Raw genomic sequence first — 26,158 nt, forward strand, 5'->3', positions numbered from 1 at the left:
AAGACAGACGCGCAGCTGTAAACACCAAACAGCAACACTTGGGATGCACGACGGTGGCTGGCTACTTTAACATTCAACGCGGGATCCCGTTACACGACAATGAGACTCTAAAGAGTGGCGACGTGGCCCAGTGATACCACATTCGCCGCTCGTTGCAGAGGCTCATGGCTCAACCGCCCAGCGACCCCTCCCCCTGGTTATTACTGCAGATGTGTCAACAGTATAAATACGCGCCGTCCGCTTCAGAGTAGACGTTAAAGATCCAGTGACGCCATTCCCAAGAGGAGGTCACTGTGCGCCGACATCACGGTGCAAATTTGCCATATTTGAATTACCCGCAAAATTCCTCAAATGAGATCATACATCGACAGCATCGCCCCGCACTGTGAAACAAACTTAGCAAGACCCTCCTGAAAACGATCCATGAGACGCAGAGATGCTTTCCTGGGTAAACAAGTGGAAAAATAATAATGATGATGATGATAAAAGAAAGAAGAGCACATTGGAATAGGACGGTCGATATTCACATGTTATTAACAAAGTTCTTATGCTGTGAAGTAGTTTCAGGAATATTAGTAACTGATCATGTGTTCACCAGCAGTCAATAATGTGCCTGATACGCCGCTGCCAATCTAAGTTTTTAGTCTAACTAGGGGTGGGACGCTGTCTTTCCGACAGCTCTGTTTCTTCACCTGAGGACGGCTGCTTGTGTTGTGGCCGAAACTTCGTGATAATTTTTTATTTAATAATGTTTTATTTTTATTATTTTATTACGTCCCTTCTACGTGACTTTACCAAAAGAACAAAGAAGATGAATCCCTGCAGTCACGAAAGCTTTAAATCGAAATCTTACCCTCTTGTCTGTTACCCAATAGCTCATATTAGGTAACTACAGTATTAATATGCTAATTTAATAACTGGACATTAGCAAACAATAACAGAGTGTGTTGTAGCTCATCAGGCCTCATACTGCGAAGTTCACACTCTCTAACTCGTATTATCATCCACTCTATCTCTCTTACCTCTCTATTCTTGTGCTATGAAGAAAGGACATTGCCCAAAAACTTCACCTATTATATATTTCTATTTTCAGGTATTGTTCTCGTGTTGACAAATGTGCTAAGTTGTTGTTAATTGGGCTTTGTTCACCACGGCCAACGCAGCAGCGTCACCAATTTGTTCAAAATACAATTCCGCAATACACTTAGTGCCCTGTAATGCTTAAATGGTTATTTTCTTTGAAATTAAATGGCATAAATGTAATCATTAGCAAGCGAATTATACATGCTTCATTAAGCTTCCGAAATGGGGAAATCATCGTGAGTAATTGGGTTTTTTTGCAGCAAACAAAGCTTTGCTGCTTAACGTGTGAATAATGATGCGTTAAGTGTCGTGAAAAATAAAATTCCACACGTGTGAGAGCACTGTCGAGACATTACGAGAGGTTTCATATGTAAATCACAGGGTGATAACTTTAGCTGTTACTTCCTGCCGATGGGGTTTTCATCGGCTGGGAAAAGGTGTTGCCTCGTGTTACAAGCCCCTTCGGCTGTGCCAACTCCCCTTCTTTATGGAGGCTCCAACGAAATGTCGGGAGGGAGGGCTGTTTTATATAAAGCATACGCACAGGTGCGGGGTCCTAAACTCGACCCACAAAGAGTCTCCATGGCATCCAGTGGGGCCACACTCATCTCCACTGGGCCACGTTCCACATTCCCATTGTGGGGTCAGTACACAGCTCCATATATTGACCATAAAGGGAAGATGAGCAGTGGACCCGGTCCAGGAGTTAAACTCACAACTTTCCAAACGCGAGTTAAGTTATTTTATTCATGATCTCTAATAAGTGCCAACCAGCATCCCCCCCCCCACCCAATTTGAACATGCTTCCCACATATGCTTCACCTTGATCAGATATGTATAAATAAAAAATGTTCTTGACTATTCTAATTCAGGTTAAAGTTGTACTATTACAATGAGTTGCCTGCACACACCGCTGCTGCTGGTGGAAGGCCCTACACCGCAGGGACAACGAGAGTGCCCCTCTGTAGGGTGTTCCACCAACTCTTACATGCTGACCACATCTCCTGCAAGAGGCGGGAGGAGCCACACTTGGACAACAACAACAACAATAATACTTTCAACTTGTAAACGCGCACGGCTTTCGTTTGCTCTCAAAGTAAGAAAACGGCTCAGAGGTGCGATGAGGAACCACCGACAAGCGGCAAGGAAGCCACTGGGCACCTCGACGCCAAAGGGGAGGGAGCTTTATACGGTACAACTAAAACTACACAACGATTTTGTTCTTTTAGCAGGCAAGGCACACTGAGCTAGACGGCTCTTTTCCAGGAGCGACCTGGCCACAAGTGATAGCTCAACGAAGTGGCTTATTATCACGTGGAAATTAATAATCCGTGAGAATTTTGTTGTTTTAATTTTATTATTTTATTATTTCCCTTCTACGTGACTTTACCGAAAGAACCAAGAATATGTTAAAAACAATGATGCACTGAAGCGACTCTCAGGGCATGTGCATTTGTGAGTGACCTTCAATGCAGGCTACATCAGCATTCTGGCAAGGCCCTCTGACCTATCGTTAATTGTACAAGTGTATATCTCAAACGGAACGACTGCTGCTCAACCAGACAAGACTGCATCAATTTACCGCCAATCACCAACCCTTGCTGTTTTCCTTTTGAAGACATTTCCCAAATGTGTTTCAGGTCCTTAGGAAAACACCCCTTGTCTTGGTGATTTATGTGCGATCTCGGCTCTGATCCTAGCTTTGCAGTGGTAGCCCCCAAGCAATGCTTGCTCACGCCACTCATTTAGAAGCAGTAGGGATTGCATGCGATGGAACATTCACGTTATGAAGGTCATATGTGGGGCATCCCGTAATATTGCTGCAGTAAGCATATTCTTACATGCGGTGCAGACATGCGAGGCTTTGTGGCGCCTTCATGAAGAAACCTCTCTGGCTCGATTCCCGTGCTTCCTAAACGAATACTTTGTGGCGCGGGACTGACCAAGCAAACTTAATGACATTTCGTGATAACGGTAATTTATCCAGAAAGAGCCTCAATCGGTCTCAGTAACGCCTGTTAAAGCGGTTCCTGCATTAGGATGTTTATAAACTGTATGAATTACAGTGTTTTACACGTGGGACAAAACCGGAGGTAATGGATAAAACACATGCCTCGTGCAACAGGCCTGACCAATGCAAGTTGACGTGTTTTGTTGCTCAAATGATAAACATGGAGGTGCTCAGGTGAGACGGAGCTCTTCAATATTCTGCTTGTGCGTCAAGCTTTGGCCACAGGGCAAGAATATTGGTCACCCTTGAACTGTAATCATAGATCAAGTTTTGACACGTCTGTTTGATTGTGTACATTTTTCTCCGTGCTCTTTCATGAAATATATTTTTTGCCATTTGTTTATCAGTGCCAGTTGTGGAGGCAAGCTCATTTCCCATTTTTTTCATCAACCACCTTGTGCCCAGGAAGATTCATAGCATGGAGACAAATGACAATTGATCAACATTCGCCACCTTTATAGATCTCTCTTAAGCCGCTGAAGTGTTTTTCCCACTACGTTCTGTGTTGTCAAATAAAATGTAAAGACATCAGTCACTGCATAAGGAACTCGAGCTGAGTGGCTCGTACGAGTATTGCCGTGTCCACCATACCGCAACGAACCCGCACGACTAGAATCCCAAGTCCATAGAGAACAACTCCTGTTGTTGTCAGCAGCAATACTATGGACCATATTCTCTATGATATTATCCGTGAATTTACTCCACTTATCCAAGGGATTTTAAAATATTAAATACACACAAGCACACACCCACAGAAACAATGGATATACACACTGACATACACACGCATAGAATCTAATATACCCGTTCGCACACACACACACACACACTGATTTAGCTTCCCTGGCCCTGCTGGGCCCCAAGCCAGATCTGCATGTCTCACGAGGTCAGTGATGACCTGTGGAAAAAATCACGGACGGATGACGGCAGATTATTGGAAGAATTGGGCCGCAGATAATAGGAGTTTTTGTGGACCCTAGAGCTCTCGTAATTGGAGTTGTGGGTAATATTTTTTTTTTGATATTCTGGGTTTTTATCTGCAGTAACCAGACTAAAACCAAGTTTGATGGTCTCAATCTTATTACCAATGTCTCAAAACAACTATTATATATCGGTAATTTTATTTCATATATGTATCATTATGGTAAGCCCAAATCTAAGGCCTAAGAATATATTGTAATTGTACAAACATGACAAATTCAAAGTAAACTCACTGGCCAATCAACATAAAGGAGCACCATCTTTGTGGCCGTAGTGAGAGAGGTCTTGAGCAGACGCTAGAAATTATGTCGTGGTATATCCTAGAATTAAAGAGTATGGATTCCTGTAGTCACGAAAGCTTCACATCAAGATTAAAATCAAGATCTCCTAGATTGTTTCTCAATATATTGTCTGTTAGGAGTTCCAGAAAGAATGTTTTTCACATCATATTGTGGCACCAGCATAGCACAATCGGGCTAAGTTGTCTATATATGCATAACCCTCACAGTACTTGGGGACATTTCTACTCCAGTATTTCAGCTAAAGTTTTAATCCAGAATGATGGCGTAGGTGGTTTGACCACATAACTTCCACATCACTGGATTTTCGTTGTAAAGATGTACTCGATACATTATGCACGAATGAAGGATAAATTATAAATATAACCAGCAGAATGTGGCTTTAGAAACTGGCACATGTATATTTTTGGACCGTGCATTGCAAATGCCGAATAATGCTCCAAGTTCCAGAGACGCTCGGAAGACCGGTACTCATGCATAACGGTCCATGATTTAACCAGTACATAGTAAAGAAAACAAACTCATGAAGAAAAATGAAAGGGTTTAGATTAATTGAATCTACCATGGTGAATATAAAATACACACAGAGGTGCCTGGGAGTCACGAGTTGTCAATGACGTGCCTTGACAGCGGAGCCACAGATATGTGGTGTGGATGCTGAGCCAAGTCAGAGCTGGCTCCACGAGATTATTTTTCTTTTACAGATGTGTGCTCTTGCCAGACGAGAGACCTTTGTATTCCAGTTATTTCTGTCCTAAATATTGGCAACAGTTAAGACTTAAAATGTGTGCACACAAAGATGAGGTATTAAAGTTGCACATGGGTGAGAAGGCTGGATGGTTTTAGAGGCTGAGACCCATGGCCAAGCAGTGATCCAGTATAGTATTGTGCAGTGCAGATATACCACTGTAATGCCCAGGGAACCCACCACTATTATATATGGATTATCAAATCCTCAGCAAATATTTCTTGGTTTCACAATGCCATTCATTGCACTGCACCTTCACCCGCAAAGTGGTAATGTGCAGTTTAGAGTTAGACACAAATCGAACGATTCATCTGTATAGCTGGAGAACTGCAGTCGTGTCTTTGTGGTAAGAAAGGGCTATGTCCTGTGCAGAGATGTGGACACTTGGTTTCTTGCCGTGCACATTTCACCAGCGCCATCAACATATTGTGACTGCTGTCCCATTCCTCATGTTGAGAAGGAAGACACTTTGACTATTATATACATTGTTAAAGAGTCTCACCATCGTTAACCAATTCTCATGACAATTATCCCCTGGTTTTTAAATGATAGGATATAACTATTTAGATGTAAGGGTGATTTAATGTTAGGGAATGCGAGATTTTAGTTGATGGAAAAATCATAAATACTGTAAACAATTCGTGGCTTAGATTTGTTGATTGGGCCAATTGTCTAATGTAAAGAAAAATGAGCAGCACTTAATGTATACTACTTTAGAGTAAGTTGCTATCGTTCCCCTATTAATAGACACATCCCTGAATTAGTAACAAGTAGTTTCCACAAATAGCTAATGGACAAACTTTGGAAAACATCACCGCCCAACTCTCAGTCAAGAATGGGGAGACACATTTTTTTTCATTCTGTTCTAAATATTATTTTTTTATATGCCAATAGAGTGTTAGCTTGGCAGCCACTGTCTATTAAAAGGTAAGTTCTGGTGGCAATGAAATACATTTTCTCTTTTTCATATATAAAACAACGTTACAGTAGCTGAAGCGCACTGGTCATGTGGGCTGCGAGGCCTGATGCCGAGGCACAGAATAGAGAGAGGCCTGTTAGCTCCCTGCAGGACTCTGACACAGCACGAGTCCCCCCAGACGCCCTGCCATCTCTTCAGTGGCCTGTTTAAACACTTAACATGGCAAGAACACTGCACAGTGTGAACGAAGACTCGCTACTAGCCAGCAAAACAACCACGGTGCAGTCAAGGGAAGCTCATACCGTCATGTGTGTGTGTTGGGTGTGTGTGTGCTGTGTGTGTAGTGGGTGTGTGTGGTGTGTGATGGATGTGGTGTGTGGTGGATGTGGTGTGTGGGTGTGGTGTGTGTGGGGTGTGTGTGTGGTGGGTGTGTGTGGTGTGTGTGGTGTGTGTGGTGGGTGTGTGTGTGCGGTGTGTATGGTGTGTGTGCGTGTGTTACCCTCGTGTACTAGGGCAGCGTTGGCAACCGACAGCTGCGGGGCCGCATGCCGCGGCTCTTTGAAGCGCTGCTGCTTCGTGACGTCATTCGCACGTGTTACGCGGCTCTTTAAATACTGAGGTGGGGGGTGGGTTTCTTCACCAAATTGGTAAATAAACAGAAGAAGAGTTTCTTCTTGGTATTTTGGTTGCGGGTGGGCTGTAGTCGGGGAAGGGGAAATGTGGTTCACCAAGAACGCACGAGCACGCTTCCAAAGTGTGCAACTTCCAGCAAAACAAATGTGTTTATAAATGCCCCTTGCCACCGCTGCTGCCTGACAGTTTAATGATAAGTACTTCTTTATTATCAATGCAGGTTCACCGAATTTGTTTTCCACATGCGACGTTAAACTGACCCATGGGTATTGAGCTGTTTTTTTATGGATACTTTGGCTGTTTTTGTGATTAAAGAAATTGTTGCGTATCTGCATCTTTTGTGTTGAGAAAAACAGTTGTAAGCACTACTGGGTATACGCTATATGAATAAAGGTATTTAAAATAGCAATGCACTTCTGTACTGCATTGTAAATAACCATGCATGTGACCGGTGTGTTTTTATATTTTAATTAAACCATGCACTCGCTGAAACATGAATACACCATGTAAGCTTGCTACAATCGTTTAACTTAAAGAAAAGTCAATACAGAAACCCAATTAAAAAATAAATTACAAACGTAAATATGGTATAGCCCTTTCGTTAATCCACTGCTGGATAACGCCCCCCCCCCCATGCACACCTTGCTGCTTGCGGGGGTTACTTGACCATACTTCACCACGCTGGTCAGTCTGGACTGGCGAATGCTCGGCGCATGGGCCTTGCTGATGGGTGCCACACAACGATAGATGCCATCAGTGCCCCCTGTTGACGACGCAGCCCCGCGGCAGTCGATCGTTCCTGTCCCACGCATGGGGGACCACCCATTCATGCACTATTCAGGCTCAAACCTGCTTAGCTTCTGAAAAAATAAATATTGTATTGTGAAGAAAATTAGGGATATACAGTAACTGACTTCAACGATTTACAACATGCTGGTATAATACCTTTAACTTTCTATTATGTGTTCGTTGCAGTCTTATATCAACATTTATTTAATGGGCTCTTATTGATCAAGGATATAATGCCAATTAAATGTAGAGGTGTGCCATTGGCACGGGTTGTGAGTGACCCCAGGGAAGAATGGAGAAGTGGCGTGGTGATGCGTGGTCTCGAGGGACAATGGCCATGGAGATCGGAACCTTGAGCCGATGTCTCCACTGCTAGATTGAAGCATGCCACAGCTGTGCTCGAAATGACCCTGCCCCATGTTTCCAGCAACTGCATGTCCCACTCCTCTCATGGTTTGTTCACCGTGCCACTAAATATCCCTATATACACTCCCAATCTTCTTTCCCTACGCCGCCTTTCTCAATCCAAACAAGCGTTGGATGGTATTCATATGCGCCGTTGGTCTTGATCCACTAATGGCATTTCCACAATCCTGTGGAGGGAGACCAATTTCTCCTTGAGTTTTACAACTGCTGCGGATGATGGACCGATTCGCTTCCCTGAATGGGATTTGAATTCAATACATTCCACAGTGCCGCCTGGCTGCTTAAACAGCCTGTATGTGTAAATTGGCCAAGTGCTGTTTGCTAACGTGACTTGTCTGCCTATGCCTGACATTAGGACCTCGTCACGGTGACCTCTAACACTGCGACTGTGCAGAGTGTCCACTCCTGTGAATCGCGCTGCTCGCTCTCTCTCTCTCCAAACTGCGTGAGATGAGTCCACGTCTGGGCCACTGCTCTCGTGCAACACGTCCACGAATAAAGTGGTGAGAAAACATGGGCCCACGGATGAGGCAGCCGCGACTCACCGGAGGCTAATTTTGAGGCCGAGACATGCCTGCAACTGCAGTATTTTCAGATGGGGTTGTATCAGTCGTGACGAAGCTTAATATTCCTAGCTTCAAGAAACGAACAGCTTCAACATTTAACTACTCGCTTCATTGATAAAAGATAAGCATCACTTGGTAGGATGTGAAAATAGGTCGTGTAATTAATAGACTGGGCCCCATCATAGTATGTACAAGGAATTCCCACCACTTTTCAAGGCCATAAGTCAAAATGAATATTGCCCCATGCTTTGGCGACTTAAGGCACTTTTACATAGACTCAGTGAGATGATTGTATAATGCCGTGCAGTCTTAGCACAGTCTTTTTGACCAATTTTGAATCCTAATGTAATATTTTGCGACCTAAACACCAATCTGGCAAAATATTGGGTGAGAGTGGAAAGACACCTTCACCAAACATTCTGGGCTGGTATCCATTGGGACCAGGCCTGAATGGAATGCAGGTTAATGTGAAGCAGCCCACACATGGTTTTAACCTGCGTCAAGCATCTACCAGAGCCTCAGCTTGATAACTGACCATACATCAATTCACTCCCCCACTGATGATTCCATTGATTGTCATCATTTGGGGTTGCGATTTTACTTAATAATAATTTCAATTTTTCTTGTTTGCACACATCAGTATTGTTACCATTTATTCTATCCAATTTTTACTAATATTAAATGTAAACGTAATATAAATTGTTTAATACATTGTAATTAATTGATACACACATCCATGATTTGGCATGTGTATGATGATTAATCGATTAATACTTTACATGCCTAATGATCACATGCTCATGAAAATCAATTTACAGAAATTCCAATATTATTTTAAAGGGCAGCTAGATGGACAGACTAATCATTGGCATATCTACAACTTAACAAAGCCTGTCACCTGTTGTGTATTGAAGGTTAAGGACCCCGTGATATCATCTGTAAGAGGAGGCCCTTGTGAGAATGGCTTCTAGCATGCACCCCAAGTTTTATCTGCAATTAAATTAACTTTATAGTAACTGCGAGCACACAGGTCACCCCCAGAAAGCCCAAAGGGCTCTCGCCAAATGTGATGCTCTTATCTAAAAATAGTATTTTGCCACCCATGAAGGAGAGATGAGATGACAAAGAATCATCACACTCCGTTTGCAACATCAAACCATTCAAGTAAGCCGTGGAATTAAACTGACACTAGCTTAGGAATGCCACATTCATCAACAAACTTAAAGCATCTGCTTCGAGATCTCAATCATGTATAAAATAACAGCTAACCCCATTTATGTCTATATAGATGAACACCTGTTCACAATCAATTAAATGAACAAAGGTATTGAATTTATTAAAACCTTAGGTCGCCTAGGAAATGTGCTAAACCCATGCAGAGGAAAATAATCCGTCATGTTTTATAGACGATAGTTGTGCATGAACAAAGAAGATGTAAGTTATGGATATTTTCTTTACTTTTTTAGCTATTAAAACACCTTAATATAACAGTACATGGAAGAATTTCAGTTGGGTCAATGCAATGATGAATGAGGACTGAATACAGCTGAGGTCACCTGTCCAGTGGCTAACTCTCGTGCAATGCATAAAGTGAAGTTCATGCCATATGTATGTCCTTGCTGGAATGCTGGCTGATAAACTGATAAGAATGACTAGTAATGTAGTAAAATTTCACATTGCCTCTGTACTGCAATCCAACGTATGGCCTGTCTATATAAGCACGTCCTAGTATGAGTAGATGTTTTCATTCTAATATATAATTTCCCTTACCATTTATTTTCTTGTTATATCCTCATGAATCCCCCCTTGCTTCAACTCATTTTACATTTGTCCATCCAACAGCTGTCGTAAAGGTTATACCACCCACCTCGTCGTGTGTGCTAGAAATATATTTAAATTTCTTGCAGCAAAGGCAGATTAAACGTGCTATCATGTGTAAAGTCGAGTACTTATCTCATTAGAACAGAACTTTCGAAATGTGCTTCTGCTCGTCAAAGCTTTATCCACACGCTGACACGGTGCACAGTTTCAGTGCTGTCCATATTCAGACAAAGTTACATAATTAATGCAATACTTAGTATTTTGATTCAGAAGACGAGCAAATGGAAGTGTGATGAAATGCGTGTAGAATTCGATGTCAAATTCGGAAAACAATTATCGTTGCTTAAATTTTATGACCTTGAGTGATTTAATGTTGCTAATTTCACCTTGCCATACGAAAAAAGACTGGTTGATTTGAACTGCAGATAGCTCCAATATGCAACAGTGCATGTCACTGATCGAGCTAAGGAATTGTCAAAAAATCTTGGTTTTATTTACTGTGCCGAGTTGTTTTTCACGCCAGATCAGCGTCCACTGCTAAGTCACGCGTAAGTCCAGCGGTCATATGTCGGATAGAGCTCCAGCAAGCTATCTGCCTGTAGCTGTCCACGTGATTGACGTTTCTATACTTGGTGACCGAAAACCACTCAATGTGTTGCCTCGTCTCTCTTCTACTGCGATTACGCGTGTTTCATTCAGCAGCTGTGTGTCTTGATTCTGCCTCCAATCTCTATGACGTGTGATATGTGCTTAACCAACAACTCTCATTTGTACTGCAGGATGAAAGATGCATCCTCTTCTTTCTTTGCACAATTCACTGTGGACCTCATCTGCCTTTCCAACCTCAGACGACCAGACGATGCAAGAAGTCAATCAATTCTCAACTATTACATCTAGACAGTTTTCTCTCTTGCTGGTCACTAGGCGTCTATGGGTCCAAATGTGAGCAAAACAAAAACATCTACATTCTGTCCACTTACAAAACCATACAATTACGTCTAGACTGCTTGAGTTCGTGGGAAAAGTGGCTCATAAAGATGAGGCATTACACGCAGCAAGTATTGAAGTCGAAGGAAACTAAAGCAAGAATGGGAAAACATGAGGAGGAGTCTCTCCCTTCCTCACTATCCATTATGTGCAGAATTTGCAGCCTCTGAATTATTTATATACCCTTGAAGCTGCTGCTGCTGCTCCTTGTGTTTCTCTGTTGGCAGAGCATGCAGGGCCGGACCCTTCCACTACCAAAGCACACGAGCAGGCAGCTCTCAATTGCTTGAGATGGATCGAGCGAATACATTAACAGCACTGCCAGGTGAGTGGATTCAGGGAGCTTGCAAACCAATCGCATGCAAGCGTCCAAAATCAATGCAGTGCTATGCTTTTCCCAATGCATTGCTTAGAATCTGGCTCCTCTCCAGACAGAGAAATTCTTAACTGATGCAGTGTCGTACAAAGAGGTAGAAACAAAGAGGCTTTTGAAAAAAAAAGTGTGATCCATATAAAGCCCCACACACTAGGCCTCTTAAGGGCTCCTTTGGCCCATGTAAGCTTTCGAGCCAACTGCAGGGTGTCCCGGTGGGAGGGGTAGGTGGGGGAGGCTGCACATTACTGCCACACACTTCTCTGTATTCTTTACTTCAGCGATGGGAATTGCTGCGCTGAAAGTTTCACACTCAAGTTGTTGTTGTCAAGAGCCCCTTTCGCAGGGATCAGGAGAAGTTAGCGCCAGCTCAAGTTAAATTCCCTCCACCGGAAACGCAGAATGAAAGAGACGGAGCATTTTCTCGCACTCCGAACTTGCTGCCCTGGGAATTTAATAACTTAATTTTAATCTTAAGGTAACTGTTGTAATACCTGCGAATGCAGGGGTGCATGTAAAATCTGCATCTTTATTTATCCTAGGGAAATCCGATGAGCTATAAAGCTCTTTTTCAGAGATGTCCAGTAGGGGCAGGTCAGAAAGTTACAACAACAAAAAGTACAAAAAACTATAGCAATGCAAAGTATTGGAAAGTTAAGCAAATCAACAAAATATAAATATAAAAAAATTATGAAGTATATAAGTTCAAATTTCAAGTGAATGGGTGAGGTATGACAACGTTGTTAGCAAAACTGCAATATTATCCTGGTGATCTGGGTTTAATTCCTGGAAATGCATACGACCAGTAGCAATTGGTATGTGTATCCTCTGGGTAAAATCAGCGTAAAATGAATGTGTAGTGTATTGTGGTCCTGCAAAAAGTTGTCTGAGGACAGTGCTGGCCTCACAACCGCCCAGGTGCCATCATGGAGCGTCGTTGCATCTCCCTGCTCCGGTGAACGTGTGACAGCGCTCACATTAATCCGAGAACCAACGTCAGTGGTGGATATTGCACACTCCTACAATGTGGAACTCATTTTCTAGAGGACATCTATAGAAGAGATCTGCTGCATATATCCACGTTGTTTTGTTGTCTCCCAACGAAGTGGTTACCTACTTGTTTCATCAACCCCAGAGGAACTATGGCTTGATTGAACCCCCAAACCCAAATCTGAACTCACAAACTTTCAAATGTTTAATTAGTACTTTGTCAGTGCCAGATTGAGCTTGCACAGGATCATGTCTCATATCAGTCATAATTGGTGTTCAATAACACAACACGATCACAATAGTCAATGCGGCTAAACTGCTGATACTTGTTTTTGTGTTACAGTGAGATCCGAACTGCTCTAGCGTTATACTCCTGGTCATAAACATCAGTGACAATTTATGTCTGTACTGGGCCGTGAGCTTCCCCGAGGTAGATGAAGCCAAAAATATAAAAATGAATGGTGCAGTGTGTCAACACCAGAGCTGGGGAAATGAAGGCACCCGGGACTTTGACTCTCAAAACGAGGCGCTTGCAAATTCGCCAACAATGTCACGAGGTGTATAAAGGAGATCTTTGTATTTCACAGAAAACAATAGACAATTTGGATACATGGCCACCGTATGTGAGTAATGTGCAGTACTGTAATGTAATGAATAGAGTAATCCGAGTAATAACAGTACTGATGAAGCCCCTGATATTTAAAGTAAAAATAAACAACCCCCGTGTTCCCATCAGTTGCGGGGGTGGTTGTATATTTGTTTGGATGAACTTGAACCAAAGGTGGAAAATTCCACATTCTACATGGAACCACTGGTGGAACTTGTTTTTGGCGGCCCTAGAGAAATAATGGGTTGAGTCGAGCCTTAACCCTGACTTGAGCTTACGACTGCGAATCAAAGCGCTCGACCACAGCACTAGCCAACTACATTATTCATTATTCAGAGTACGGTACAATACATTTTGGATTTACATAGCATCCGAATGTGACCGCGTCGCAAGATGCCGAGGAGTCGAGTGAGATGAGAGAGAGGAGAGGTCGGCAGGCGTGGTGAGTTCACGGAGGATCTTGCAGATGGTGAGTGCCACATTCATGTCAAGGAGCTCATTTCATCAATATAAACAAGTAAACCCGTAAAAACAAAGTTTCTCACTCTAAATACTTTATATGCGTGGCGGCTAGAGTCCTCTCGTCCTCTGGCTTGAGATGGCTGCCACCTATGGGTCAGATGATTGTCTGCCAGTATTAAGCAATTGGTAATTAAATATTTAATTTGTTTTCCCTAAACAGTGTAAAATTTTGGAAATTATTTTTCACGAAAATTAATTGTCACACACAACGAGTCTGTGTGGAAAATGTCAGCTCAATTGGATCACGGGAAGTGGGTTAAAAAACGAGCGAAAGATTTGCACGGTCCTAAGCAAGCAAGCGAACTTAATATAAAGGATTTAAAAATATATTCGCCTGTGGAGGACGCGGGGATCGATCCCGCGACCTTTGGCATGGGAAGCGAGGGCGCTACCAACTGCGCTACTCCGCCACGGCCTGTGGAGGGGTTACGCTCTGGGCTCTTATACTGTGACGTTCAGCCAAAGCCATGAATGAGTTCTATTTGAATATATGTAAAATAAAATTTCTTTGCCTAAAAAGTGTACAATTTTAGAAATGTTTTTTCACGAACATCAATTGTCTCGCACAACGAGTCTGTGTGGAACATGTCAGCTCGATTTGATCACGGGAAGTAGGTTAAAAAACGACCGAAAGATTTGCACGGTCGTAAGCAAGCAAGCAAGCACGCAAGCAAGCAAGCACGCAAGCAAGCAATCGAACTTAATATAAAGGATGTAAATAAAGCAGTGAGCCAGCAACCATTGCGCTATTGGGTCCAACTCAAGCGCACCTTCCATATATTCATCTCCCATCGGTTCTCATACGTAGCAGATGTTTTGGTGTCACTACAGCCGTCAATAACTGCATGAAGAATTACATTTGCGTGGGCGCCTATGCCAGACAAGCCCTTCTCTGAGTGCTTATCCTCTACATTTGCAAACTGAAAGAAAAACAAGACACGCGAAGATTGGTGTTTGCATAAAACCGACCATTGAATACTAATGAGTGAGGGTCTGCTATTTAACCTCCGGGTTGTTCAACATTGTACGATGTGGCTTTGCTTTTGAAGCACATTCTGGACTAGAAAGGAATTAAACCTTTACTCCAAACCTAGGTGTGGAAAATACGATTGGGACGTAATTGGTTTAACATTTTTTGTTCAAGAATCCTTCAAATAACATGGTAGAAATATATGGTGCGCCGTATAATTTCCCCGTGCTGTTAATCTACACCGTATTTTATATGTCCCCTTTCATTTTTATATTGCCAGAGGGTACTCAAGCTTTCCTCTGCAAGGGCTGCACAATTTCTCCAAATACTGGAATCCGCAAGAGAGCTCAGTCTCGTGCGCTACGGCTGCTCATGCGGGGTTTATCTGTACGCTTCTATCGCTCTGTGCCCATGTCTTGACATGATCGTTGAAATACGAGCAATTCCATGTGTGTGGGAGGTCTTGGATCAAGTGGCTTTCCAGTGAGACCTTAACACTTGCAATGCCCAGGCATGTGCACACTTGCCCACACACAAAAATCCCCCGTGTAGCCTTAACAGACTGTTGGGGCAAGTGTTGTTAGCGAGCACCTATGAAGGCCGGCACGACACACGAGGGGGTGGGTGGCCAGCACCACGCCCGGCCGCCTTTGTCTCCCCAGTGGTGATGTTTACAAACCACACCAGGTCCTCATTTGAGGCCGAGTCGACCTCGGGGAGGCCCAGGACCGATTCAGATAACCGTTATTGGTGTTGGCCGTGAGCGGGAATCGAACTCGGCTCGCCAGGTTCGTAGCGCAGTGTGCTAACCGATAGACTACCGCTCCCCACACACACACACGCACCCATAGAGCATCGACCGCACGCACTCGCTGCAGCTGTGTGGAGAACAGCAAGCGGCTTCCACCAGAGATGTTCAACGTTGGTCCCACACAGGCGGGGAGGAGTGCTCACAGCCAAGTTCAACAGCGAGTTGTCGCTCAGCTCACAGCTGCCCTGCAGCAGCCACCGCAGTCTGTGGAAAGCTGCGAGCTTTGCAATAACCAGGCTCCACGCCCACAGATCTCATCCGATGGTGCCAGAGAGCATTGTGATGCAGGGAGAAGCGGCGGATTAAATAAGACATGGTCAGAACGAGCACTGCACCACAACAATGATGTTGTGGTATATTGCCCTGCATGACAGTGAGGAAGAGTGACGTAGTAAGTGAGAGAGACGGTCAATCAGGGCTATTCTGCCATACCATGGTCCCACAAAACAGTACTGACATCGGGTCATTCAGACCTTCATAAAAATAACTTCAGAAACAAAAACCAAAGTAATCATTGATTATCCGGCAGGGTGGCACTGCGGTTAGACTGTTTGACTCACACTTGGAAATCTGAGTTCCAATTGTAGTTTGGGGTTGACTCATCATCCCTGCCTGGTTGATAAGGTGTTACAAAAGGAATGTCGCATTCTCACAACCACCTCAGGGCTGCCAACACAAATGAGCCTGCGCCAAACAATGATTTGAGCATGGAAACATTTGTACTCTTTATACAAATTACACACTGTTATATAACACTAAAATAGATCTTTTTTTAAAATGGGCTTACTTCAAGTTTTGGATGAAAGGCAGTTCCTACCGATATTTGGTGGAAAAACTAACCACATTACTGGAATTGTCTGGTAATATGTTTGTCATCAATACACGAAATAGGGCCATTGTGTTATTTGTTCATGATATAGTGTATTAATTATATCCAGTGTAGTGTATTAAGTATATCCATTGCAATTTGTAATTGTATTGTATACCTTAATTAACCTGCATATATCAGAAGGTTGCAAGTTCAAATCTCAGTCCTTCATCTCGTTTGGGTTTATAATTTTCCGCAATAACTCATGGACCCCACCACTAAATGGAAAGTCATTGTGGCTTTTACAATTACTGAAGTTAATTTCAGCCCTTTGTGAGTCCATCACTGGATAAATGCCTCTCCTAGTTGTGTCAGTCACGGAAGGTTGTTTGACCATACTTCACTATGGTGGTCAATGAAAATTGGTGATGAAGCCAATGGACAAATTGGTGATGAGGGCAGAACTGGTACATCAGCTGTCAATCATCACTGATGTCAGCCACAGCCAAGAATAGAAGATCTTAGGTCCTTGAATCCTTAGAGCAGTGGGAACTCCTGGCGTAGTGTGGTACTGTATATATCACTGTAATCTAGTGCCATTGTACATACTATTATTTGGTTCTTTCGGTTAAGTCACGTCTAAAGATAAAATAATAAATTAAATGAAATAATAGAATACGACGTTTCGATTGCAACACAAGCAATCATCATCAGGTATAATGAAATAGCGACATAAAATCTAACCAGAAAACTATAGACAGACATATTAGCAGACAGATATCACCAAGATACATAGCGAGGGCAACACAGGTAACAGAGAGGGGTGATCGTCTCTGTGTGGTGGCCTTAAATAGACAGAGGGGGGGCGGAGGCAGAGAGAGGGAGGAGGGTTAGAGAAAAAATTAGCATATCAATGAGTGGTCAACAGACGTGGTGCTGCGAATGCGATGGCACGGCAAGCAAGCCTGAAAATCAGGAGAAGGACGACTTGTTTTCTCTGCCTGTGTCCTCTCTTTAGATTGTTCACACTTACATTCTAACTTAGCAATCTTTGAAATACGTAATCAACCAGGCTATGCGTTAATTGTGTGTTGACCGACCCTTTGTGATGTATTACATTACATTTCGATATTTTACTAGGTTATTTAATTTTAGTGTGTCCTTCTCCTGATTTTCAGGCTTGCTTGCCGTGCCATCGCATTCGCAGCACCACGTCTGTTGACCACTCATTGATATGCTAATTTTTTCTCTAACCCTCCTCCCTCTCTCTGCCTCCGCCCCCCTCTGTCTATTTAAGGCCACCACACAGAGACGATCACCCCTCTCTGTTACCTGTGTTGCTCTCGCTATGTATCTTGGTGATATCTGTCTGCTAATATGTCTGTCTATAGTTTTCTGGTTAGATTTTATGTCGCTATTTCATTATACCTGATGATGATTGCTTGTGTTGCAATCGAAACGTCGTATTCTATTATTTAATTTAATTTATTATTTTATCTTTAGACGTGACTTAACCGAAAGAACCAAATAATAATTCCTGCAGTCACGAAAGTTCTAAAATTAAGATTGTACATACTGTTTTATCATATTTAGAAACAACTGGAGGAGTGCCTGGATCAGTGACTAAAATATTAAAGTAAGTTAAAGATAACACACTGATAGTTAAAACACGAAAGTGGCCTTGGGCAGGACACGTTTCTACACGGAATGATGCTGTGACAGAGAACAAACTCAGTGATTCTCGTGTGATTGACTGGTTTTCAATCAGCCTCACTAGTAAGGCCTCATATCCACTTACAACCAGATTACAAACTTTGCAAGCCAGTACATCGAATTCGCTGAGAGCTGAAGGCATAATAAGTAATACCAAACAATACAAAATACAATGTTACTACTCCCAATTGCAAATTTTAAATGTTTTTGAAAACGTATTCTTAAGTTTACTTAACACGGACAACCAATAAATAGAAACATCTCTATAACATGTGATGATAATGATGACGCAGCAGCCATACATATGTAATTAGATCTGCTGGTGGTGGGCTGAATGCCAGAAATAATGCAGCCCTTCCACACAGAAAGCCACGTGTGAATTGTGCTAGGCTTGCTTGCAGCATGAAGTGTACTGCCTTTGCTGACAGTAAAGTTTTTTTTTTATAAAAGCAGATAATTGCTTTAAGAAATATGGCCGTGCAATCGCATACACTTTACGCATGTTGGTTGAGAAATCAGTTGACTGAAGCACTTTTGCAGAGCGTATCAATAAAACACTTCATCGGATTTAATGGTCGTTTAAATTAAGGGGATTTTTTTTATTTTTGCACGGCCAGATATGGCATTACGAACTTCCGCGTGCAACATATTTAAAAAACAAAAAGTAACTCCAGAGCTTTTTCACTCTTTGCGCCGCTGAATTTAATAGTAACTCACATATAAACACTCTGGCACAATGTTAGCATATGTGTAATGATACGTGGTGCAGTCATATATATTTTTTCATGAAACATGCATTCATTGTTAGATCACGCTTGGGGCATAATCCACAGTATTTCTGCGTATTGCTAAATACGCGATTGAGGCTGCAAGGTATTGCAGGTTTTGCCCATTAAGCGCTTTCTGTTATGCTCACCTTATATTTGGTTCACACATTTTTTACTTATTTTTACTTATGACAAAATATGATTGCCCAAGTTTCACTCATTTAAACAGATGGCTCTATCCGATGGTCAACTGAAGTGTCTTGGCAAGAATAACAACGCAACAAGAGGGGACAAAGACATTAGTGACACACTTCTTGGTAGAATTTGTGCATATGGCTGTGGGGTAGTCGAGTATTGTGCCCTGATAAGACATAACAGGCATGACTCATGAGCATATTGACAGGGGGCACGCCAAGCCATGCTAGTCACACTTTTGTTGGACAAAAGAAAATCAAGAGTGCGATGTTCTAAAAGGCAATGACGAGACAACCATCCGAGTCACCCAGCGACAGTCCAACATGTCTGGAGGAATTAACCTGCTGTCAAATTGAAACGTCTACCATGTATTTAGGTGTATTATCTCACACATTTAATTCTAGCACTGATGGTTTTTAAATGATGTAGTCAAAATCTGAGTGTTAAACTACAGTTCAATAGCTTTAACACTAATTGCATGGTCAAAGACCATTACATAGAACACATACTAAGAGATAGAGCTGGTTTCCACAGTCGCTGAGCCTACAACATAGAAACCTTTTAGAAATAGTCAATGGACTTACTGTACTTGCAATGCTATTGCTTGCAGTTATGCTTGGGCGGTTCGTGTTATTTTAAACTAAGGCAATCCATTTGGCTTCATCAATAAATTATTCAGCAGAAGGTAGCAGTCGAAAGATTTGTAAGCCATTGCAGAGGCTATGAATTCAAATTCCAGCCTGAATCAAATAGAATCATCATTCATTCCTCCAGGCTCACAATGAGCGCCACTTGCTGAGGGAAGTTGATTGAGGTGAGTCATCTAAAGGCGGCCATGGGACTGACTTGGACCTACCAACATAAATTGATACGGCCCAGTACTCGACGAATCATAAAGACGCTCTATCCCTAATTGGTTATATACAGCGCGAGTAATGCTCCAATTAAGTTTTATCCACCTATTTATTAATTTTATGATACAATTAAAAGTAGTTTAAGTGAATGGAAGTAGTGCTACGCTGCTTTACCACTCGGCTTGAAAAGGGTCAATGCTTGGAATGTATTTCTTTAATCAGATATATTGTACACATCATTAGTGTTCTAATTTACGTGTAAACATGCGCAACGCTACTCTTGCAAAGGTTGTTGTAGTATCCAATGCCAAAGCTCACACTGTGCAGCTGCTTTCGTGGATACGTTATTGCACAGATGCATGACATCAGTGTAGGTAGAGAAGGAAAGCCATTGGTTAGGCTGGCCTGTAAAGCATGACATCAGTGTAGGTAGAGAAGGAAAGCCATTGGTTAGGCTGGCCTGTAAAGCATGACATCAGTGTAGGTAGAGAAGGAAAGCCATTGGTTAGGCTGGCCTGTAAAGCATGACATCAGTGTAGGTAGAGAAGGAAAGCCATTGGTTAGGCTGGCCTGTAAAGCATGACATCAGTGTAGGTAGAGAAGGAAAGCCATTGGTTAGGCTGGCCTGTAAAGCGGTCTCAAGTGCTAGGCTATTCACATGTGCCCATCGAGCCTTATACAAACCTAAATAACTCATCAAACCATTCAACAGGCCGGACGCCGTTTCCTAGTGCGACATCACAGAGCCGTGTCATGCCATCATGCAATAGCAGCCATTTTGTCACATCCATTTCTAAAAATCACTGCATCACCATGCAAAAGCAGCAAAGCAGATGTTGCATCATAGCATTTGTAACCCAACATGCTGCATGAACACGTGTTTGGGTTTAACAAGTGCGGATAAAAAATGCTCATGAAATAAGTCTTTTAGGATTCTCTTTAAAAAGCGAATGAGAAGATTGTGAACAATAAATCGATTGGAAGCTAAGGTTTATTACAGTGGTATGTGCATAAAGATCTCAATAATATCTTATTGTACTGGGGAAATTGCTTTTAGTGGACACCTATTGAGGCCACACAGCACCTGATAGTGGTGAAACCAGTTCTATGGCCATCGAACCTTTGTCTGCTTAGTGCTCGGTTCGGGCCACATTTAAAGGGGAAGGCCCAGGCCAGATTTAAATGAGGACTGGCGTTGGTCTTGTGCTTGGTTAGCAATCAAAACCACGTCGCTTTGATCGACCATGACTGCAGCACACCACACTCACACAAAGGTCTGCAGAACTTAATTCCAGGGGCATGTGCATCTTGTCTCTCCAGGAGCAGATAATCACAAGTGTCACCAGTGGTCATAATCAGCAACACTGATGGTTTCCCTATGCACGAGGGCACTTGTTGTTGTTGTTACAAGTATGTGAGCGTGCACGCCTCCTGCAAATAAGTTACGCGCCCAATGATTAACGGCCACAGTGAAACTGCAGCGCTGGCCAATATGACTGCACATTGTGCGTCAAGAATTGAACACACTTGGGCAGAACTGCAGAGATCGTTAACATTGTTTTCATTGGCCTTCTTGCCGTCGTCACTCAGAGGGCTTGATTAGCGGCCACAAAAAGACAGTTCGTCGCAGCGTTTAACGCGAAAACATTTGGAGGCAATGCACACGAGCCGCCTGCGAGACCAGGAGAAATCCGAGGAAGATCGGACTCAACAACAACAACAAACTTAGCTGAGCATCCCTGGAGGTTTTAAGAAGGGGCATACGCTTTACCACTCCGTTGTAAGGGTGTGCCCGTGTGAGTGTGTTGTAAATGTTACGTTTCGTCACAAAAGCACTACCACCCCACACACGCAAGCAACGCGAGGATGATTTAACTTTCCAATAAAGGTTACAAGGACCTTGACCGTGAACGAGGTTGCTTCACAGCGCATGAGGACATTTAAATAACGAGACAAATGTCTTCAATGAAGCCACACATTTTTTTAAAGGTAATACGCTGTCGAGAGTAAGGCAGACACTGCATTATATCTGTAGAATTAAATAGTCTATCAAAGTGAGAATCTCCCTTGTATGTGTATCTCGTAAAACAACATCGGATAGCAGTACGTTCCAATTTAACGTATCAAAAGTAGGAGTGGCTTTTATACTCAAATGACCATGTTTGTGACAGCACTAAAACACCACTTCCCTATATACCGGTAACAGACTGCCTTTTATTTCCCACGATAAGATAAACGACATCCATGCAATTCCTGATCAGGAGCTCTCCGTCGGTGACGACGTAGTAGGTGTATGCATTGGGAGGTTTCACTGTGACACAGTAACAACAAAAACAATGTCCAGCCCTTGGTAAATCCACTGCTGAATAAAAGCCCTCCCTGCCACATCAGTCAAGGGTGTTGTTAGACAATGCTTCACCCTGCTGGTCAATGCAGGCTGATGAAGTTATCTTATATTGAAATGACAGCAAAAACTTATAGTTTACTTGGGTAAAATAAGCTCCATATTTCTGAGAATATAAATGGATATTCATTTAAACATTTGTATTGCTTTCTGAGTGTTTTTCATCTTTGCTAACACAATATAGCAATCTACTGGGCATCTCAATCTGTCCAAAAATAAACGTTGCTCCCCAAGAGGCAATCAATTTTGTTAAGTTACTACATAAAGCACAACAACGAAAAACAATCTCAATGAAAAACAATCCTGGAAGAAAACACAAAGCCACTTTTCATTTCTTGTTAACAGGACATTTTTCCCACAACAACAAAAATTGGTCTGCTTCACAAAGTGCCAAATGTGATTTGGTATACAATTTATTATCCAATAGTGTACGTATATTTAAAAATTATCCTCCGAGTTAGGCTGAACCAGACTGTATTAAGCTAAATAATATTGTATTGCATGTTTTTCAGTCAGTAACGGGCGACACTAATTATCTTAACATACAGCACTGAATAATATGGTATAAATTAAGAGATCTCCCAACACTTGAAAGCAAGGCTCTGCTCAGCAGTGCTGCCTCAGGGCCCTAGACGAGGCCACAAGTGCCCCGAGCTATCGAGCCCTCCGTGCTTTTGCAGATTTCTAATGTCCCTTGGCTCCCGAGTGGATTCTTACACAAACACAATGAGGCGATGTGGTTCATCTGGGCGCTTGCTGTGTTACAAAATGAGCAAACCAGATGTCTGGATGTGCAACGTTCCCCGCCCATCGTGGAACCTCGGAGCTGTTCAGCATTATGCGTCTTTCAGGGCGCGATCGTGACCAGTTTTCAGAGAACTGGCTGCAAAACAACACTGCGGATACCTTATTGTTCTGCCAAGTTTCGGTGTAGAAATATTACACGGCAACTTTTGTATTTATCTGTTTTTTTTAGCATTAGCACATGCTGGTGTGTCAGATGTAAAACTGACATTTTCGGTTTAACAGCAACTCAAGTACAACAAACCATCAACATGAGGAGCATTTGTGACCGGCAGTACCTTTATCAGCCATTCTCCTTCACTGCTGAATAACACGTCCTGTTGTGCTTATGCTGCCAATGCTAATAATACCACCATGTGTCACGTTGGTGAATCGGCTGCATGGATATCTTGGGTTGGAATGCCAGACTCTCATCCTCAAAACAACCATCTGGAGCACGTAGGATGACTTCAGTCCAGTCCCCAGTGACAGCATCAAAAGGCTATGATCTTAAATTGGTTCTGGAATTAATTTGGTTAATCCCCCACCCCTGCCCAGCTCTGAGGAGGCAGCACACAGACTGCTCGGCATAGCTGAAGATTGTGTAGCCATGGTGGTTGTGTAAAACCGAACTTTTGAACAGGAGTGATGAAGGCAAATAATGCAAGATTTTGCGTCTCGTCAAGGAGCATAAACCATCACGCGAACTCCGGTCATCCTCACAGCGGCTTTCGGTAGGCCATCATACAAAGACGCTCACCGCATCACACGCTTTCAAATGCGCTTCTGCGGCCGTTTGGAGCGCTCTTCCTTTCTATATTAGGAAGCCACTGGAGCTATGCACTTTGAAATCGAGATTTAAAACGCATTCCTTTAGAACTGCTTTTTGTGTTGAGTTTGTTGTCCTTCCCCCGCACCTCCGATGAGCACGGTTGGCTACATACGGTGCGAAAGAAGTTGAACATACATACAATAATATGAAATGTGCCTCGTAAGATCATTGCAACAGAAACCAACACACGTAAAACAGGAAGACATTGGAACAGATAGTTAGACACAGCGAGAGAGACATGACACAATAGGGTCTAATGATGATTACAGGCAGAGAAGACAGCGAAAGATCTGAAGGGGTGGAGGGAATTGTATCAACAGTGGGTGTGGAAATGCATGATGCTACCTGGTGAGGATTGAATTCGGTAAAAACACTTAAAGAATATCAAAGATGATTTGAAGCTTTCGTGACTCTAAAGTCACGTAGAAAGAAAATAAATTAAATTATATAAATTGACGTTTCGATTGCAACACAAGCAACCATCATCAGGTAGAACTAAATTTGCGAGAGAGACAAAACACAGACACGGAGACACAGACACACAAGCAGAGAGAGACAACACAGAGACACAGAGAGAGACACACACAACATAGAGAAAGAAAAATATCAGAGATGTAACCGTTGAAAAACAATAAAGGAATACAAAAACAAAGCTATATAAAAGAATGTGAAATTGTAGTTGTTGCTTTGCCATCTACATCAGCCGTACGAAAGAAAACCGTTGCAATATTTTCAATATGTTTTAGCTTTTGGATTTTCTGAGATAAATCCAAATCCTCTAATACCATGCTTTAGCGAATGCAAAAAAACGCCACTTTTTTGTAAAATAATTCCATTGCCCAAATGCCGCCGGTGCCAAACAAATCCCCGACGGAGCCAACGTGAAGCCCTCCAGGCCACGGCAGTGGCGGCGGCTTTGCGCTTTCCTGTTCGCGGAAGGCATCCGGCAGCCGTGGCGTCTCGTGCCGTGAGCCCAGGGTCAGCTCGGGATCGTCCTTGGGCAGGGCCCGCTCGACTGACGGGACCGAGCCTGCAGGGGCGAGTGGAGGCCATGGGGCGGCTCGCTCGTTCGTGTGGCCGTCCATGGCGCCTGGTGAGCTGCGAGGCTTTGCTAATCAGCTGATGGAATCAAGCCCCAGCAAGTGGACTCCGCTAGACGCGTGCGTGATGGATCGTGAAGCTGTTTAGACAGCGGTCGCTCTGTCGCTGCAGTTTTCTGTCGTTTCGCTTAACGAGAGTACGAAAAACACCCGGAGGTGGGGGGAGATTCATCTAGAATTAGTATGCGCGCTACAGTGTAGTCATGCCATTGCGGTTACCACTTTTCTGCCCCACACCCCTAATGTAATTAACACTTTGTGTATCGCGCTGAGGTCATATGCATGGGATAGGCATCTGAAGGGGGCACTAAGGTCCGTGTCAGAACGATGAGAGAAGACAGGTTGAAGCATAGTTCGTATGTAAGGAATTTTCAGATTATCATTTCAATAGTAACGGATTTCACTGGTCCCTTCTGTTTCCTTTGACATGCAAATCGCTTCGAAGGAAATGTCGAAAATGTCTTGAAAACAAGTCACAAGACTCGGTAAGGCTTTCTTGAGGAAACAAGTGAAAATATGTAAGAATAATTTGCGGCCATGAACACCAATGCCAATTAGTATCCTAGCCTGGGCTTCTCCCACGTTGACTGGGGGAGCCTAAGGCCACGAAACAAAGGCTTGTATGTACCTGATCACTTACACTGTCTAGCCGCAAGGCCGACACTCTTGACTGAGTTCGTTTTCATATATTTAAAAGCTTAATTTCCACAGCTTTCCATTATTTTCGACTCGACATTTTTGGTGTAAGTTACCGTGAAGTAGATATTCAAAATACCTGTCAAACCTTTGTCAGAGTGTGTCAGTATCATAGTCAGAACCCACAAATGCAGTACGATATTACCAAAATCAGATACTTTCCGTCGGAATTCCAGTAGCTTAGGTCACACTTGCGAAAGAAGTAAAGAATGTAATTTTTTTTCACCTTGCGAAATAAATGCATTCTCTAATAGCCCATTTAATAAAGTGACTGGATTAAACGCTTGCATGTGGAGCAGTTAAAATGTAAAATCCAATAGCATTGTGCCATGGAGAGACTGGTCCCTGTCCTAAAACTGATGAATTACCACAACTGGTTCAAGATCTCGAACCGAGAAATTGGGATGGCACTCATGTCCATTGATGACCTTGAGCCAGTGATGGAAATTCGACATTCCTATGGCAGGGTC

The 26,158-nt window shown here is 42.9% G+C and overlaps 1 protein-coding gene across 3 annotated transcripts in view; it reads right to left on the reverse strand.

The window, feature by feature from the left end:
- Window positions 1-26,158, reverse strand: part of SPEF1 (sperm flagellar and cilia associated 1) — a 49,958-nt gene that overhangs the window by 11,004 nt on the left and 12,796 nt on the right. The gene's annotated exons all lie outside the window — the stretch shown is intronic.

Source organism: Lampetra fluviatilis, chromosome 12 (assembly GCF_964198595.1).
Source record: "Lampetra fluviatilis chromosome 12, kcLamFluv1.1, whole genome shotgun sequence".
Taxonomy (NCBI): Eukaryota; Metazoa; Chordata; class Hyperoartia; order Petromyzontiformes; family Petromyzontidae; genus Lampetra; species Lampetra fluviatilis.